General features: G+C 38.5%; 1 long non-coding RNA gene across 1 annotated transcript; it reads right to left on the bottom strand.

The window, feature by feature from the left end:
- Positions 1–15,869: 15,869 nt before the first annotated feature.
- Positions 15,870–17,065, bottom strand: LOC128651482 (uncharacterized). Its single transcript, XR_008401093.1, has 3 exons — positions 16,973–17,065; positions 16,072–16,232; positions 15,870–15,882 (listed from the first exon to the last, which is right to left on the bottom strand). It is a non-coding gene; the product is annotated as an uncharacterized LOC128651482 (long non-coding RNA).
- Positions 17,066–18,136: the final 1,071 nt, after the last annotated feature.

The following is an 18,136-nucleotide window of genomic DNA, read 5'->3' as shown; positions in this document are numbered from 1 at the left end:
CAAGGGCACAGTGTCACACCAGTGCAAGTCATATCTACTAAAACAGTAGTGTACATACATTTAAAAAAAAAAAAAAAACCTTTTCTTACTGTGAAATAATAACAGTCAGTTTCCCTCACACGTGTGCGTTCCAGGTCCTGCCAGGGCACAGTGTCACACCAGTGCAAGTCATATCTACTAAAACAGTAGTGTACATACATTTAAAAAAAAAACCTTTTTTATTGTGAAATAATAGCAGTCAGTTTCCCTCACACGTGTGCGTTCCAGGTCCTGCCAGGGCACAGTGTCACACCAGTGCAAGTCATATCTGCTAAAACAGTAGTGTACATTTAAAAAAAAAAAACCCTTACACTACCTGAACGATACAACATCATACCTGATGTTTTAAAGCACGCTATTCCAAACAATTTAGGAATGTTAGATGATTTATGCCCTTTATGGATTAAAACCAGACTCTGCATCAACTATGTAATTTTCCATGGGAGTTTGCCATGAATCCCCCTCCGGCATACCACAGTCCAGGTGTTAGTCCCCTTGAAACAACTTTTCCATCACTTTTGTGGCCAGAAAGAGTCCCTGTGGGTTTTAAAATTCGCCTGCCTATTGAAGTCTATGGCGGTTCGCCCGGTTCGCCGGTTCGTGAACTTTTGCGGAAGTTCCCGTTCGCGAACGCAAAATTTTAGGTTCGCGACATCACTATATATGGATATAAAATAAACAGAAATGCAAATCCAGGAGCAAGACATATGGGAAAGGTGAATATATATATGTATGTTCCTTTCATAAAGTTCAGACCTGAATAGGTTTTAGTGATAAACTGAGCTATAAAAGCTATATGGACGGACTAGACGACATCTATATACAACCTTTAAATCCCAAGTTAGTTCAAAGTAAGCATACAAAGAAATCATGACATGCTAATTAAACAGTCACAGGAAAATTCATTTGCGTGGCCACGCACAATGTGTAATTGAACGCGCTACTGTAGATAAATGATCACAGGACCAATAATGACAAAGTATACTTCAAATGTTAAAAGCTTTTAAAGAAACAGTCATGTCATATCTTCATATGTTATTCCAAGAAATCTTAGCTTAGAGCTCGTCATCCAATGGTGTTTCAAGCTGTCAGTATAGTGGCAGAAAATAATAGGCGGATTGTAAAAGTTTTATAGGGAAAGCAAGATGTTTAAAGCGGGTTATTACAGCAAGTTATTTTGAACAGTCCAGAAGACAATGCATAAGTCAAGTTGCTCAGGATAGCAGAGTAGAAAGTACTTGAAAATACAAGGATTGCTTTTTATATATATATATATATACTGTGAGACACGGTGCAGGAGGATACCTCGTTATTGAATATGTACTCCTCTGTAAACTGCACCTGTTCCTTTGAAAAGCGTCAACATCTGTACCCAAAACCTTGTAACATATAGGGTATTTCTCTGCTCAGACAGTGTCCTTATTAAATCCCCCAAAGGCTTACTTGTTGTGGTGTTGCACAAACCCGCATGGAGTTGCATCTGCCATATTTTTGAGTAAAGGCCAGTATTCGGCGTAGTCCCTTTAGTTGCTACGCACAGCCACAAACCAAACCAGCATGGAAAGTCAGTCAGCCAATTGCCTGTGTGTGTGTATGTGTGTGTGTGTGTGTGTATATATATATATATATATATATATATATATATATATGTATATGTATGTATGGAGCTCCCAATGTGGCAATAAAATAGTTATTCAAAGTACTTAACCTCTGCTGCTCTGCATTTCAGAGGCAAATACAATAGCGGGTGCTTAGCATGTTAATAAGCAAAGAGGGGGAGGTTATAGCTGAGAAAATGAAAATTGTCAAGTGCATTCCTAAGTGTCATCGTTTAACTGTAAGCGTACAAACTGCTGATCTGCACAGTAGTCACATTATTATTATTATCTGTGCATCTTTCTGCTCAATGACTGGAAACTTCTTACGATACAAAAATACATGGGTTTTTATTTAGCTCCTGTGAGAAATTCACAAGCAAATGTCTAGAATCTTAACTATGCACAACATAACATAAATTTCAAAAGACACCAAAAGTTTAAGGTGCAACTGCAAGGAAGGGAGCTTCTTTACAAAAGCACAATGACCTGGTCTGAAAGCTGCGTTAGGACTCATTGGAAGAAGAGCAAATAAAACTGCTTAAATGAGTCTTACCAGTAATGCTGGGCAATGTGACTGCTTGGTGTCTTGTCAGCTACAGCTCTAGCTCCTTCTTTCCCGCTAAGCAGGAAATGTTTCAGAGCGTTGCCATGGTAATCCCCGGCAACGCTCTGATTTAAAACTGTCAGGACCGGAGGAGTAGGAGTAAATAGAGAGGGAAATTTACATTATATGAAGAGACCCCATACTAATAATATATTGCAAATTAGAGAAAATATATCACTTGCAATCCAAAGCAAGGTTCGGTAGATATATATGTATATATATATATCAAATAAGTTAAGGGGGGTGCTAACTGTCTATGGTTGAGTACAGACAAAAAGAAAAGAGTGCACAGTTTAAAAGCACTCAAGGAAGAGTATGTTTATATAGATTAGACATGTGCGATTAGTTTCATTTCAAATTCGTACGAATTTGGTCGAATTTGGAGCTTCGGACCAGTTCGAATATCCGAATGAAATGCTTTCCAAAAGAATACTAATCCGAATGCATTTGTTCCGAAATATTCGAATCGTTTGTACGTATTCGGTTTCATTCGGATGCGTGTGGCACAGTTCGATTTTATTTCAATAATAGTTACACATGACGTGACTACTAATCCGAATGCATTTGTTCCCGAAATATTCGAATCGTTCCGATATATTCGTTTTCATTCGGACGTGCATGTGGCACAGTTTTAAATTTATTTCTTCAAATAAATCTTATTATTAAATCCAAAGAACCACAAAATAGTTAGAAGAAAATGAGATCTGAATGATTATGTAATTATTTATTGAACAAATGAACAGATAAAATATTTAGTTAGGTTTTTGGACTAGCATGGTATACTACTAATATAATATATATTAACGAGTGACAATGAATCGATTAAAATTTATTTGTTTATTAAAATGAGTGTAGTGTCATATATCTTCTTGTCCAATCAGATCATTCCTTTTGTTTTGGGGGTTGGATTACTGTCACAGTGATAGTTTTCTGGTCCAATAATTATATTTTAATTTTGTGGGTTGGATTACTGTCACACGCAGTGCAATGTGCTATAGCTTTTCCTCAAGGGCTGAGCTTATCTGTGCTGTTGTGTTAAGCATAAGGCAGACATTATCAGACTTGCAGGCTGTCAGCATTGCAGCAGAAGACAATCCCTGAACTTGTTGTGAAGTTGAACAATTACAGAAGAGAAGAAAGCACAGTGTCCTAGAGATTTACTGGTCTGCATATTTTTGCTTATTATATTATTATTTTTGGCTGAAATTGTGACTCAAGGGAGAGGAGAAAGTTTTAAAACAGTCAAATATATTTCTTTATCTTATAGTTCTTGCATTAATAATTGTTATTATTTTGAACTTCTCACTAGAGCACTAGTTAGTAGTTAGTTAAAAAGAAATATTATAATTGTGTACTATAGTATTGATGGTCTTGTGTGACATTTTTGGAGTTCTATCTGTATGAGCTGAGCTGAGCTCACTCCAATTTTTTTTTTGTTTAAGAGAGTTAGTTACTGCTGTGCTGTCTTAAACTTAGATAACAGGCACACAGGTTGGTGAATGATGATAGGATTTTTTAGATTTTTGAACACATCAGCAAAAGACAGACATCACCCTATATTATTATTTACTCTTTGTGGATAAATATAATTATTATTTTGTGTGTGTGTGTGTGTGTGCGTGTATGTATACTATTCATCATTGTAGATAGATATCCACACAACATTTAATTACATTTTTTTTGTTTGTTTAAGAGAGTTAATTGCTGTGCTGTCTTAAACGTATATTTCATTACAGGTACACTTGTCCTTTAGCATAGGATTTTTTTTTTTAACACCAGCATCATCAGAAGACACATTATTCAATCTTTATTATTGGCTAAATCTATATTTATTTATTTTTATTGATTGTGTGTGATAGTATCTATACCCAAAAATTATTATTAATTAAAAAACAATTATTTTTGTTTGTAATTGATGATAATTATATAATTCTAAAGTAATTGCCATTATTTAATTTTTCAATTTTTATTTTTTAAATATATATAATTAGTAGACAACTACCTAATTATTTGTAATGGATAGTCATCCCCCACCTCATGTTCCTCAAACAACCAGCAGCAGTGACACAGTAACCACCAGTGCCACCACATGTGTACCGCTACTGTCTGTGTCAAATCCTTCCACAGAATCCACATCCTCATTGCCAGACACAGACATTTGTCATCCACCCTCCACACGTGAAACATCATTTAGGTATCACAAGAGACCTGATACTACAAAGGAAAGGCAAATGAAGCAGCAAGAACTGCTGCCCTGTCCTGTTTCTGTGCCTCAGGTAAAGTTTATGGGTTCAAGCAGAGCTAGCAGCAGTAATCAAAGCACTCGTAGATTCACTAGCAGTAGTACTAGTACTCATCTGAGCCCACCCTCTAAATTTCAAAGGTCTGTAAGTAAAAATTCAAGTTCACAATCCTCTAGCAGGGTTGATAGGTCCTCCTCTGAGACCTGGAAGCAGTCCGCATTTCGGCGGCGTCTTAATTTTCCGGATCTTACCCCCAAAACATGTACAATCACTAGTGCCAGTTGTGTCACCACCTCCGCTATGTCCAGTTCTAGTACCGTGTTGCCAACTAAAATGTTTTACAGTAGAAGCCAAACAGTACCAACGGAGGCTTTTTCCAGTGAACATGCATTTAAGCAGCCCAAACGTGAAGTATTTGAGTATGAGGAAGAAAAAATTTCTCATGCTGATACTGCCGCCACCACCACCGCTACTGCCAGTGCCAACATTACTGATAGTCCATCTGCTATTGATATAAGTGAAGAGAGCACCAGTAGTCACCAGGGAGAAGAGGGCTCCCCAACATACATATGTCGTTAGTGATAAATCCATGTTTACTGACATGGACAAATCGGTGTCAACTTATAATTTAGAACCAGATGATCATACTCGCTATTCCCCTGCCCATAATTCACCTTATTCTATAGATTTGTATTCCTCTCAGTCTCCAACATCGTCACCACCAGTGTCAACGAGCTCTCCAATAGCTCGTGTTGAGTCTCCCAGCCAGATTGTAGTTGGTGCACCTGCCACTACTGGTAGGCCACTAACCTCCTCCATTCCCACAATCCCTTAACTGTTTAGGCCTCCTCCAATTACGTCACAGAGAGAAGGCCATGATATAACAAAAATAAAAGAAGTTGCTACAGCATGTGCGTCCAAAGAAACTGTCACAAAAGATTCTTCACTGCACAGTGGCAAAGGTATCCATCGTGCACAAGTGTGGGAGCATTTTGAGGCTATTGGTGATGGTCACCAAGCCAAATGCAAATTGTGTGGTAGGGAAGTCAGCCAGGGGAAGAGTGTTGGGGTATCTGACCAATTCAGGAATGAACCAACACATTCGCACCCATCACAAGCCAGTGGTGTTAAGGGAAGAAAGTGGTGTCTCTGCTCCAGCCAACACTACTAGGGGAACTACTACTAGCAGTGTCAGTCACCACCAGTAGGAATCACAAGGGGCAGTGATCTTGCCTCTTCTGGTGCAGCTGCTATCAGTGTCAGCCAACATCACATGAAATCCACCCAGCCCACAATGGAGCAATTTGGTGTATTTCATTCCAGTCGGATGTCAAGACAGCAAGTGTGAAAAATTACACGCCTCATTGCCCAGCTCATAGCGGTTGGAGGGGCTCCTTTTAATATGGTGGAAGGGGACCCCTTTAAACAACTTATGGAGGCAGTTGCACCCCATTATAAAGTTCCTGCTCGTACCACATTTAGTAGATCTGTAATTCCCTCACTTTACCGTTCATGCGTTGTTGTTTTGAAGGAGGAGCTGGGAAAGGCTGCTGGACAGTCAGTGCACTTCACCACTGACCTATGGAGTGCTCCTAGTGGCCAACATGCCTTCCTGTCTTTGACGGCACATTGGTGGCTGCCAAATGTGTCACCACCAGTTATATCGCCCCAAAAGTTCAGGCTCAAAAACCTCAGACTCAGTGACTAGTGCAGTAGCCAAGGGGTACCGCTCCTTTCTCCTGCATGCTGAGGTGATGGATCATCAGCACACCTCACAGAACATCCTTCATGCACTGAATAATATGGTGGCTCAGTGGCTAGGAGAGGGACAAAGGCAGGCACAAATTGGTTTTGAAATGGGTTTTGTTGTCACCGATGGGGCAGCCAATATGCTAAAGGCGCTACGGGAGGGCGGGTTTTTTGGGTATACGTTGTTTGGCGCATGTACTGCATCTGGTTGTTAAGGCTGCCCTCGATCACGACACCGGAAGGTTGGCAACACTTTTTGAGTGTTGCTGAAAAATAGCTGGCCACTTCCATCATAGTGTCAAAGATAGCCATCTCCTTAGGCAGGAACAGAGAAATTTTGGCCTTGCAGAGCACCGGCTCAAACAAGATGTGAGTACTAGATGGAACTCCACATTAGATATGCTGGAGCGTATATTAGAACAGCAAAAGGCAATCCATGCAATGGCATACAAACATTCCATTGGCATTGACAGACCACTGGGCAGGGATGACTGGGCCATGATTGAACAGGTAGTGGCAGTCCTCACACCTTTTCGGACGGTGACAGAAAATTTAAGCCTAGAGAACGCTAGCCTGGCACAAGTCATTCCCCTCTTCACTCACCTCTCGAACCTATTAGATAATTTCCTTACTAATAGGGAAGTATTGCCTGGTGGTAATCTTCATGATGATGTTGCTGCCCTTATAAGGAGGTTGAAGGAGCAACTGACTCGGCGCGTAAAAGAGTGCATCGACATTAGCCCTCACTACATGCTAGCCACACTTTGTGATCCTAGAGTAAAGGGAAAGATAGCACTCCGTACAAATAGCTTGACCTCATGGAGGGACAAATTGATACAGAGGGTGCGTGATAGACAAAAAAAGTCACCTGTAGAGGAAGATGAAGAGATGACAGAGTCTGATAGTGATACTCTGTCACCTAAAACCAAAAGCCTTAGCACTGCTGCTTGTCCTCGTCCCACCACAGCAGCTACTTTTTGGGCTGATACACTGGGCCCATTGGTTGGAGACATTAGAGAGCCCCCGATGAAAGAGAGCAATGCTGCCGACATGGTTAAGCTTTACCTATCTCAACCTCCCCTGCCCCCCAGTACAGATCCCTTGACATTTTGGGATGAAAAGAGGTTTTTGTGGCCTGTCCTGTCTGTGGTAGCCCAAGTGCTAGTATCCGGTCCCCCAACCACCGTCCACAGTGAACGTGTATTTTCAATCACAGGAAATACACTTTCACCTCATCGTGCACAGTTGTCCCCCCAGCTCCTGGAGCAGATGACATTTTAAAAAATAAATCTTCCAAAGCTGGGTTACCAAGCTCTCAGCTTTGATTCTGATTAAAAATTTGATATAATCTCCTGCTGACCCACTTGTACAGTGTGCCAGTCAGTACTGGACTGGGAATTAAAATCATCCCTGGAAAATTTGGAGAACAGCCCTATCTTCCATTCACTCAGTATAATGCACACATTCAATTTTTCTCAAAGGTGATATTACTGGGATACTCCTCCCCCCCCCCCCCAATATTTAGTTTCAGAATTATAGTATATTATTTTTTAAGTATTTTTTTCCCTATATTCTTGTTATATGCACTGTAAAGCCCAATTACATCCATTAATCACTACTTTAAATTGTAGCTTTTCTAGCCATAGCTGCTGCCGCCCACCATGAAATATCCTGGTATCCCATTAGGCTAATCCGGCTTTGCTGGTTTTCATTACATGACAAATCATCATGGCTCCTAAACCAAAAGATCTCTTATTTTGATGATATTTTGTAGTTAGCTAGAGGTCATCAATCAAGTAACTTCCCAAATTCAATATTTTCTACCCCTCTTTGAGACATAATATAATATTCGCACTACAGCAGGGTATCCATCCAAAAATGTAAAACAAATTCCAAATAATTTAAACTTTAAAAGCTAAGGCCAAAAAATACCAATATTTTGATTTATATTAGTAATTTGAAGGTAACGTCATGTGACCTTCAACCTTAAATATTTCATAATAAACATTGAAATGATATGTGATTTGTCATTGAATGGCCACCAAAAAAGTCCTTTCTATTTCACAGCTATTTTACTTCCCAAGGGTGTGATGGTTGATTTTATTACAATTTCCACTTTGTAATGACTTTCTTTATAAAAAAAAAAAAAAAAAATATCTTGATTTAGCCTAAACAAGCTTGCTCAAGCATTTGTATTAGTGTATACAATTTTTTTTTCAATCGTTTATAATTAAAGTGCACCTTAATCATAATTTTTTTTTTTTTTTTTTTTTATTGAGGTTGAAAAAAATAAAGACAGTACAAGATTGCCTTAGATGCAGTCAATGTAAAACAGATAGTAGTAATCAACAAGGTCATTGTTATACATAACATTGTGAGATGTACGGCTAAAGGGCATGTATCATAATACAAACTGGCAATTAAATATAACAGTTTTATAAGAAAAAAAAGAGAAAAATGTATTCATACTGTAATACTGCATTTGTAGTAAAATAGTGTTCAAAATCAACCTCAAATTTCCTTTATGTGAACGAGTGAGTATCACCTTCCTTGGTACTGATAAAGTATAGGATATGAACTCCCTTAATTATAAATAGGATCTGTAGGGAAGCCTTCAAACTGGCACATTGGGGCACTTGTGGGCCCTATCCTAATCCTAATAGCTTTACAGAAGGCAACTGAGAAATATTTAAAGATTATAGACTCGGCTGGTAAGTACTGTTGATCAGTCCTGCTGATCTAAGTAGGGCAGGTAGAGTCAACACTATGGTATTATGCAAGACGAGTAAATACTAAGGGAGTAGTTAAAGTTGCGGTAATATCAACTGACAGCTGGGAACTAAGGATAAGTCAATGCAAAGAATAAATGGTACATACGTTACATTATGTTGTACTGTAAGAATTACTGATGGGAAGTATAATGGGGGTGTGGTATAGGCAAGATAAACCGCTTAGTTAACCCTCCTACACTAAGAGGTTTATTGTATGTGAAATGAAAATAAAAAAGTATAGCAGGATAAACAGCTTATGAAGAATATAGAGAACAAAGTGCTCAGGAGTCTGTGATATCTGGTCACTGTATTTTCCTCGGCCGCTGGCAGTGCGGGAGGATGCTAAGTAATTTCAATCTAAGTGTAGTAATGCTGAAACTCATAATCCCGCAGTTGACAGCCACTAAATTATAAATCATAGCTCTTGACCTGAACTTTCTCATCTAAGGGTTGGAATAGCTAGCTATATAAATGAAGTCCCCCTTGATACTTAACATAAGTGCTACACCAATTTAGGGACATATGTTATGTGTGATCCAAGCAAAATTTGTATGTGTATAACTGTATACCTAAGCTTGGGTGGAGAATGGGATGAATTGTATAGAACTACAGTTAAACTCCATGAGACATATAATAAAGCAAAAAACAAAGTAAACATAAAACCAGACTATCTATAGCTTAATGTTATACAGTGGAATTGTATGTAGGAACTTTAAAGGAATATATAGGGTAATAGGAAGCTATATTATAACAGAGGAACATTAAATAAATTAATTTGGAAATCTCAATCCAGAGTAAGCTATCAATAGTTACTAGGATCTTTCTTGCCTCGAGCTGGATGGCCGGAACTCCGTGTCAATTATTAGTTTTATCCGACACCCAGCCTGATACATGTAAGGATAATGCTCAGTTGAGAAAACAGGCTTGTCGCAGCACTGAAGCAAGCATGCTGTGATGGATCATCTTTACAATTAAGCTCTCTCGGGGCAATAGAGTCCTCAAGCTGTAAAATGGAGGTAGATTTCCCCAGGGACGTCATTTCAGACCCGTAGCGTTCGGAAATTAGGTTTACCAGACCATCTTGATGTCCACAGTTCTGGTGTTTATCTGGTTTCTTTTTAGTAAGGGTCAATGTCTCCATTGTATTAGGCAGATCACCCGCCTTACCCTCTATGTCAGTGGGGCCAGGTGTAGGGTGCTGTGACGCAGCAACCCCACAGGCCTTACAGCAATAAGCAGGAAGGCATCCAAACTTTACAGATGGCTCCGGGTGAGAAAAATTCTTATCTGACAAAAGGTAGCGCTCAGAGGACTCCGGAGAGGGAGTAACACGCTGGGCAGTAGGAGCTGAGAGTAGGGAGTAAAGATCCTTCTGCAACTGGTCATGGCTTTGTGAGATCGCGTTCCGTAAAGTGCACTCCCAGGCATCCACGGCTGCTAAAACCTCCATGATGTTTTCGAAGATATCCTCCAATCTTCTCCACAAATGATAGCTGCGGTGCAAGTCACTTTCTAAATAGCCCCTGGTGTAAGCTCAGACTCAGAGCAGCTCAGGCCTGCTAACCCTGGGAAACCGGGGGTGGGGGGTACTGTAGATGTTCCTTCTTTCTAGGCCGCCATACTTGAAATGCTCATCTTGAGGTTTACTATGATAATAGCAATAGGAATGATGGTGTCACCTGGTAGCAATCGATTCAGCTGAGTTTCCTCTACCAGGATATGCTGTTGTAGTAAGGAGAAGTGGGTATATAAAACAATAGATAACTAGTTTTCTCAAGTTTAAGAGGAGCTTCTCTTTTTGCGACTGGTCATGGCGGCTGCTAGGACACGCCCCCTTAATCATAATTTTACAATTGTAAACACATACAGTGGGGCAAAAAAGTATTTAGTCAGCCACCAATTGTGCAAGTTCTCCCACTTAAGAAGATGAGAGAGGCCTGTAATTTTCATCATAGGTATACCTCAACTATGAGAGACAAAATGTGGAAACAAATCCAGACAATCACATTGTCTGATTTGGAAAGAATTTATTTGCAAATTTATGGTGGAAAATAAGTATTTGGTCAATATCAAAAGTTCATCTCAATACTTTGTTATATATTCTTTGTTGGCAATGACAGAGGTCAAACGTTTTCTGTAAGTCTTCACAAGGTTGTCACACACTGTTGCTGGTATGTTTTTTTTTTAGAAAAAAGCATACTAGCTGAAACGCGTAGATGACCCAGGACAAGATCCGTTCAGCTGGCCAGCCTTTGTAACGGATGTTTCCCTGTCAGCAGCAACCCTGTAAGTGTCACTGTGGGTGACGGAAGATTGGGAAGGACAAGTTGAAACCCCAGTATTGAGGACATTGTGCTCCTGAAAGAAATTTGCAACACCAAAGGAACCACATTGCAAATTTGAAAATAACACTCACCGGTAACCCGGCTTGGCTATTGGTGCGGTAGAGAGGTCACGTGAGGATTCACACGTCACAGCCAGAATAACGGCTGAATTGGAAACGCCAACACCGCCGCAAGAGTAAAGCCATTTTGGGGAAAGGTAAATAATTCCAAACCTTTCGGATTCTGGTGAGTGTGAGATTAACTTTTCGTTTGGGGCCAACAAGTTGATAATTATATATACGCCAACAGAGGATAATATTAATAACTGTTATCTTTTAACACTCCAGTAACCGACGATTTAAGGGGTACTCGAAGTGTAAAATTTAAATTGTATTAAGTCTTTCTTTGGAGATACAAGAGACAATCTAGAACGATATAACAAGAAAGAGGATAACATATTGACACTCTATTCTGATACTATTATTACAAGAAAAGTTTCAATACAAACTTTGAGACAATACTGATACAACTATTCATCTGGTTAAACGAGCAAATAGATATCTTTGCCTTTGAGCATTTGCAAGCTTTCGGCTCATTTAGTAAATGAAATTGTTAACAGTGCAATATAAAATTGTTACATTGTTATAGTATTAACAAAAAGGTGCAACTTATAATATTTTAAGTGTTTTTATTTGTGAAAATAAAGTATAATAGTGTTTACATATTTATATTTTACTGTATTATGTTTTTTAATAATTTGAAATTTTTCTGTATTCTATCTTATTAAATTGATATACTAATAGTGTAGAATTAGGTTATAGGTAGAGCTATTTGTAGCGCACTCTAATCCTGTATTTTTATTAGGCCACTCCAGGACCTTGTAATGCTTCTTACGAAGCCACTCCTTCGTTGCCCGGGTGGTGTGTTTGGGATCATTGTCATGCTGAAAGACCCAGCCACGTTTCATCTTCAATGCCCTTGCTGATGGAAGGATTGCACTCAAAATCTCACGATACATGGCCCCATTCATTCTTTCATGTACACGGATCAGTCATCCTGTTCCCTTTGCAGAGAAACAGCCCCAAAGCATGATGTTGCCACCCCCATGCTTCACAGTAGGTATGGTGTTCTTTGGTTGCAACTCAGCATTCTCTCTCTCCTCCAAACACGACGAGTTGTGTTTCTACCAAACAGTTCTACTTTGGTTTCATCTGACCATATGACATTCTCCCAATCCGCTTCTGGATCATCCAAATGCTCTCTAGCATACTTCAGACGGGCCCGGAAATGTACTGGCTTAAGCAGGGGGACACATCTGGCACTGCAGGATCTGAGTCCCTGGCGGCGCAGTGTGTTACTGATGGTAGCCTTTGTTACGTTAGTCCCAGCTCTCTGCAGGTCATTCACTAGGTCCCCCCGTGTGGTTCTGGGATGTTTGCTCACCGTTCTTGTGATCATTTTGACCCCACGGGGTGAGATCTTGCGTGAAGCCCCAGATCGAGGGAGATTATCAGTGGTCTTGTATGTCTTCCATTTTCTAATTATTGCTCCCACAGTTGATTTCTTCACACCAAGCTGCTTGCCTATTGCAGATTCAGTCTTCCCAGCCTGGTGCAGGTCTACAATTTTGTTTCTGGTGTCCTTCGACAGCTCTTTGGTCTTCACCATAGTGGAGTTCGGAGTGTGACTGTTTGAGGTTGTGGACAGGTGTCTTTTATACTGATAACAAGTTCAAACAGGTTCCATTAATACAGGTAATGAGTGGAGGACAGAGGAGCTTCTTAAAGAAGAAGATATAGGTCTGTGAGCCAGAAATATTGCTCTTTTGTAGGTGACCAAATACTTATTTTCCACCATAATATGCAAATAAATTCTTTCCAAATCAGACAATGGGATTGTCTGGATTTGTTTCCACATTTTGTCTCTTATAGTTGAGGTATACCTAATGATGAAAATTACAGGCCTCTCTCATCTTTTTAAGTGGGAGAACTTGCACAATTGGTGGCTGACTAAATACTTTTTTGCCCCACTGTATTTACACGTTACACAAAGTTTCTGTTGCAAGCATTGTCACACATTAGTTACAGTTCGAGTTAAGCCACAAATTTTTTTTATTAGTTAGTGGGAGTTTTGGAGACTGTTATCCAAAATTATTGTCTTAAATTTTAATAAAAAAAACTTTGAATTACAACTATGAATAATATTTTTGGGCACTAAGATCAAATATTAGTGATAAAAACAAATATAGATTTAACAGCCAGCTGCTACCATACGCAAAAAAATACAGTTAATCTCTAGGACAGTGTTGTCATTCTGGAAGTCCGCTCCTCATAAGAAAAAAATACAATAATATTAATGCGTTGAACAGAGGCACAAACAAGTGAGTGACTTTTAAATTTACCACTTAATCCACATTCCATCATTTATTTCCATTTATTAATAAAATATTCTGTTTCTTTCTAATATTTTTAAGAGAATACTAAAGAAAAACTGTAGACTTTACTTTGAGGGAGAAGGAGACAGACCTTAAAAAAAGAGGATGCTACAAGGAGTTCACGGGTAAGTATTATCAATACATGTGTACTTCAAAATAATTTTTATAAAACCGGCATGGAGTGCTGCTTATATATGTCTAAAGAAGGTTTTAATTTAACTTTCAATTGAAACCTCTGTAAAATAATAAGTATCAGAGCTAGTAATTGTGAGACATAAAATTAAGTATTATATTAAACTTCAATCTATGTTTCATGTGATGGAACATTGTGTTGATGTTGTAGATAAATTGCATCCAAAATGGATTCATGCATGTGATCTATTGCCTGGCGCTGTTCTTTGTTGACACGGGCTAACACCTTGTCTATGTGTCGATGTAAATCCTTTCTCATATTTTCAACCGCTTTTGTCAAATTTTTTGTTGCTAGTAAATTTTCAAGAAGTAACTCCGCCATCCGGCTATACCGATGTTGTGTTTCCGGTTCTGTTGGCTTGTCTTGTTGAGGTGGTTGATTCTGCGCTGTCTCATCCACAATGGGGGCATGATGTTTTGTTGATGGTTGGACAACGCTCACAGATGATGATGATGATGGTGAGAAGCATGTTTGTTCAATATTTACTCCATCACTTTCCTCTACAGTAATGACTGGTGAATGCAGTTGACTGGTATGGCTTCCACCTGCAGACATGCCTCGTAGTTCTGAAATAGATGAAACAGTAATCAAATGTTATTATTTTGTTGTATGCAAACCAATGTATTTGTGGACATGTTGTACAGACATAGACATTATTGCGTAATAAATAATTTGTAGCTGATGTTTTTTTGCTATAGTAAAGGCTTTATTAAATAAAATGTCCAGATAATTATTGCCTGTCCTATTTGTTTATATTTTCAGTTTGTTATAACTTACGTGGAGGAGTAGTGGACATCTCTCTACTTCCAGAGGCTGCTACTGGTGGGATCCCAGTTACTGACACTGTTAAAGATAGAATAAAATCAGCACAAGCCAAGGTATACTAAATTATAGATAATACATTTGTGTAAAGACATCAATATTTATTTTGAATGCTAAATTTTTTTTATTTTTTTTTAAAATGGTAAAGCATACCAAAAAAAAATAATTTAATGAAAAGGTGAATAGTGTGCCATACATTTGGCAGAGAATGGTCAGCTGATAGTCGCAACAAGTAGATGGACGGCAGAATCATTATCAGGCTGATGAAAGTCATTAGATGAAAATCGCGATACAATGGATAATAAAACATTTGACTTTCAATATTTTGAAAGAGCAGGAAATATAAAGCAGCTTTATAAATTTATAGTCGTATCATAACATTTGTTTTGTTGTCTTCTTGTTATTTTATAAATCAAGAATGTAAGCAAGCACTATGCCGCTATGCATGGTTTTGAAAGAAAAAAAATACAGGGGGACCAGGCTTACATTATTGGTTTGTAAAATAAAGATAATAATAGAACAAAGAAAAATTGAGTATCAAATAATTGAGTAGATTAATGTGCTGTTCTAGCAGATTCTAGTATGAAATCATTAAAGAAAAATGTTTGGTTTATTATATCTTTAAGCACAACACTTGATCATGGAAACTTGCCAAGAAAAAGGTAACAGGGCTAGGGAACAGGGACAGGGTACTATTTGAATGTAATACTCTGGGAGTAAAAATCTAATCTTCAATTCATTTTTTTTTTTTTCTAAAACCTATGTTTGTATTCCTTATTTAAGTACTTACCAGAACTAGGCTGAGACGTGCTTGGGGCTGATCGCCGGCGCCGCCCTGCAGAGTATTTTCTGGTGATCTGGAAAACATCAAGGATAAGAGACAGGTAAGTCTAACACGGGTATTAGTGAACAATAATTATTAGTGATGGGCTAGGGAACTGGGACAGGGTACTATTTGAATGTAATACTCGGAGTAAAAATCTAATCTTCAATCCATTTTTTTTTTCTAAAACCTATGTTTGTATTCCTTATTTAGGTACTTAACAGAACTAGGCTGAGACGTGCTTGGGGCTGATCGCCGCCCTGTAGAGTATTTTCTGGTGATCTGGAAAACATCAAGGATAAGAGACAGGTAAGTCTAAGATGTGTATTAGTATATATGTGTATATATATATATATATATATATATGTGTGTGTGTATATATATATATATATATATATATATATACAGAGACAGTGTGATACAGCGCTATGAACCTGGACAGTCCCAATTTGTATTTAAATTTAAATATACCAGTATAGTCCTATGTGTATAGGTCTCCCCTTAATTTTCTTCCAGTGACACCAATGATAATGTCTGGAGGGAATTTGAGTTGTTCAATTCCACCTGCAGCCTATTCCCAAAGGTGAGAGAAGTCCCCCTGTGAACAGGGAAGCTCCTTAGGACAAAAATTTCTGAAACAGAAGAGGGAGGGGTGCACAGCAGAGAAAAACTCATGGTGTAGTATGTCTGGACACTTGTTTAACAGTTACAATGCGGTGACAAATGCAAACTCACGTGTTTCCACCTCAACCATATGAGGTATAGATAAGACTCTGAGTGGTGAATATCCACTAAGGAAGGCAATCAAATCCCCTTGCATCTGCGACCTGTCTTTTCCTCCTCCTGAACAGTCCTCACCTCTCCGGCAGAAACTTAACCACTTCTAGAAAGGGGGGGCTGTGAAATGTATCTTTGAGGAAAAACTTCTCACAAACGTTGTTGATTTGGGGGATAAATGTATGTATGTATCAAACACCATGAAGTTCATACAAGGGTGTTTTTATTTAGATACACAAGTCATAAAAGAATCATATAAAACTTCCATAAAAGATTTTCCATATAGAAATCACTCGTTAAAAACCGCTTCTGCCAGTGCATATATGATGTATAAACATGTAAACGGTTTGTTGTAAAAACTCACTCATATATAGTGTACCACTCTGGCTGGTTGTGAAAATCCCCAGTGAATCTGGGTACTTAACAAGCAGTGCCGTAGCACTTCATTGCTTGAACTCGGCTTGTGAGGGGGCGTGGCCTGACGCGATTCGTGACTCGATTGATCACTTCATCAGAGTCACGAAATGCGTCAGGCCACGCCCCCTCACACATTTCCACACCCATGCAAAGTAATTGTATATTTAATTTTACTCACCAGCTCTCTTTTGCCTGACAGATTCGTCTCTCCTACTTGAGCTACGGACACCAGTGACAACAGACTCTTCAAGAGTCCCGCACCTCCTTCTCCCAACTGTTGAAACGCACACTCTTTGATGTGGAGTGCATCATTGACAATTTGCTTTTGACCATCGCCCTGCAATCATAATACCTATAAATCAAATAAAAACATATTTTTGGTTAGAAAATAATAAAAAAAATCATTGAAAAACTATAATGACTTTATTTGAAAATAAGGATTTATTATATTTTGCATTTGATACATCAAAAGAATACCAGCGGAGCTATTGGAAATGACTGACAGTGCCTGACCTGTACCTTGGATTTTTAGAGTTTTTAAAAGTTATATTATAGAGATGGATAGATTAATAGAAATATATATTTTTAAAGTTAGGACAGTGTTTGCTTATCTGGTATACATTGAAATGGACTATAAAGTCAAAATAAAGTTTTATGATTCTGAATCAGATAGATCAGATAATTGGAAATGTAAAGGGACATGAAAAGAAAACCAAATATTTTTCATGATTCAGATAGAGGATATCATTTTCAAAAAATTCGAATTTTTTTTTTTAGGCAATAAACTGGTGAGGAGTAATTTTACTAGGAGAAGACCAAGTGACAGAAAGATCTGTGGTACATACACATGTGGTTCGTGCAGTTTCTGCAAATATATTCACAATGAGAGGGAATATAGAACCCTGACAGCGTGGAACTAAACGCATGTATAGCTTTGCTAATTGCAGAACTAAGAATGTCGTCTATTGCCTCCTATGTAAATGTGGGGAAAGGTACATAGGGATCACGACACAGGAATTCCACATAAGACTGGGTGAACATATAAATAGTATTAAGAATTGTGAAGCTAACAAGAAAAAAAGATAAAAACTTAACTCCTGTTGCCCGACATTATTTGAGCAAACATGGAACCAAACCATATCTCAAAGTTTCTGTCCTCCAAGTTATTAAACCAGGTATAAGAGGTGGAGATATAGAAACCATGCTACTTCAAGCAGAATGTAGATGGATCTTCTGGTTAAACACCATTGCACCACTAGGTCTGAGTGAACAGGATGGATACGGATTATTCCTATGATATATTATATGGAAAATCAACTCTTTTTAACTCGATACCAGCTAT

This window comes from Bombina bombina, chromosome 3, assembly GCF_027579735.1.
Source record: "Bombina bombina isolate aBomBom1 chromosome 3, aBomBom1.pri, whole genome shotgun sequence".
Lineage (NCBI taxonomy): Eukaryota > Metazoa > Chordata > Amphibia > Anura > Bombinatoridae > Bombina > Bombina bombina.
Note: the sequence above shows the minus strand (reverse complement) of the source record. Positions and strands in the feature narration are given on the sequence as shown.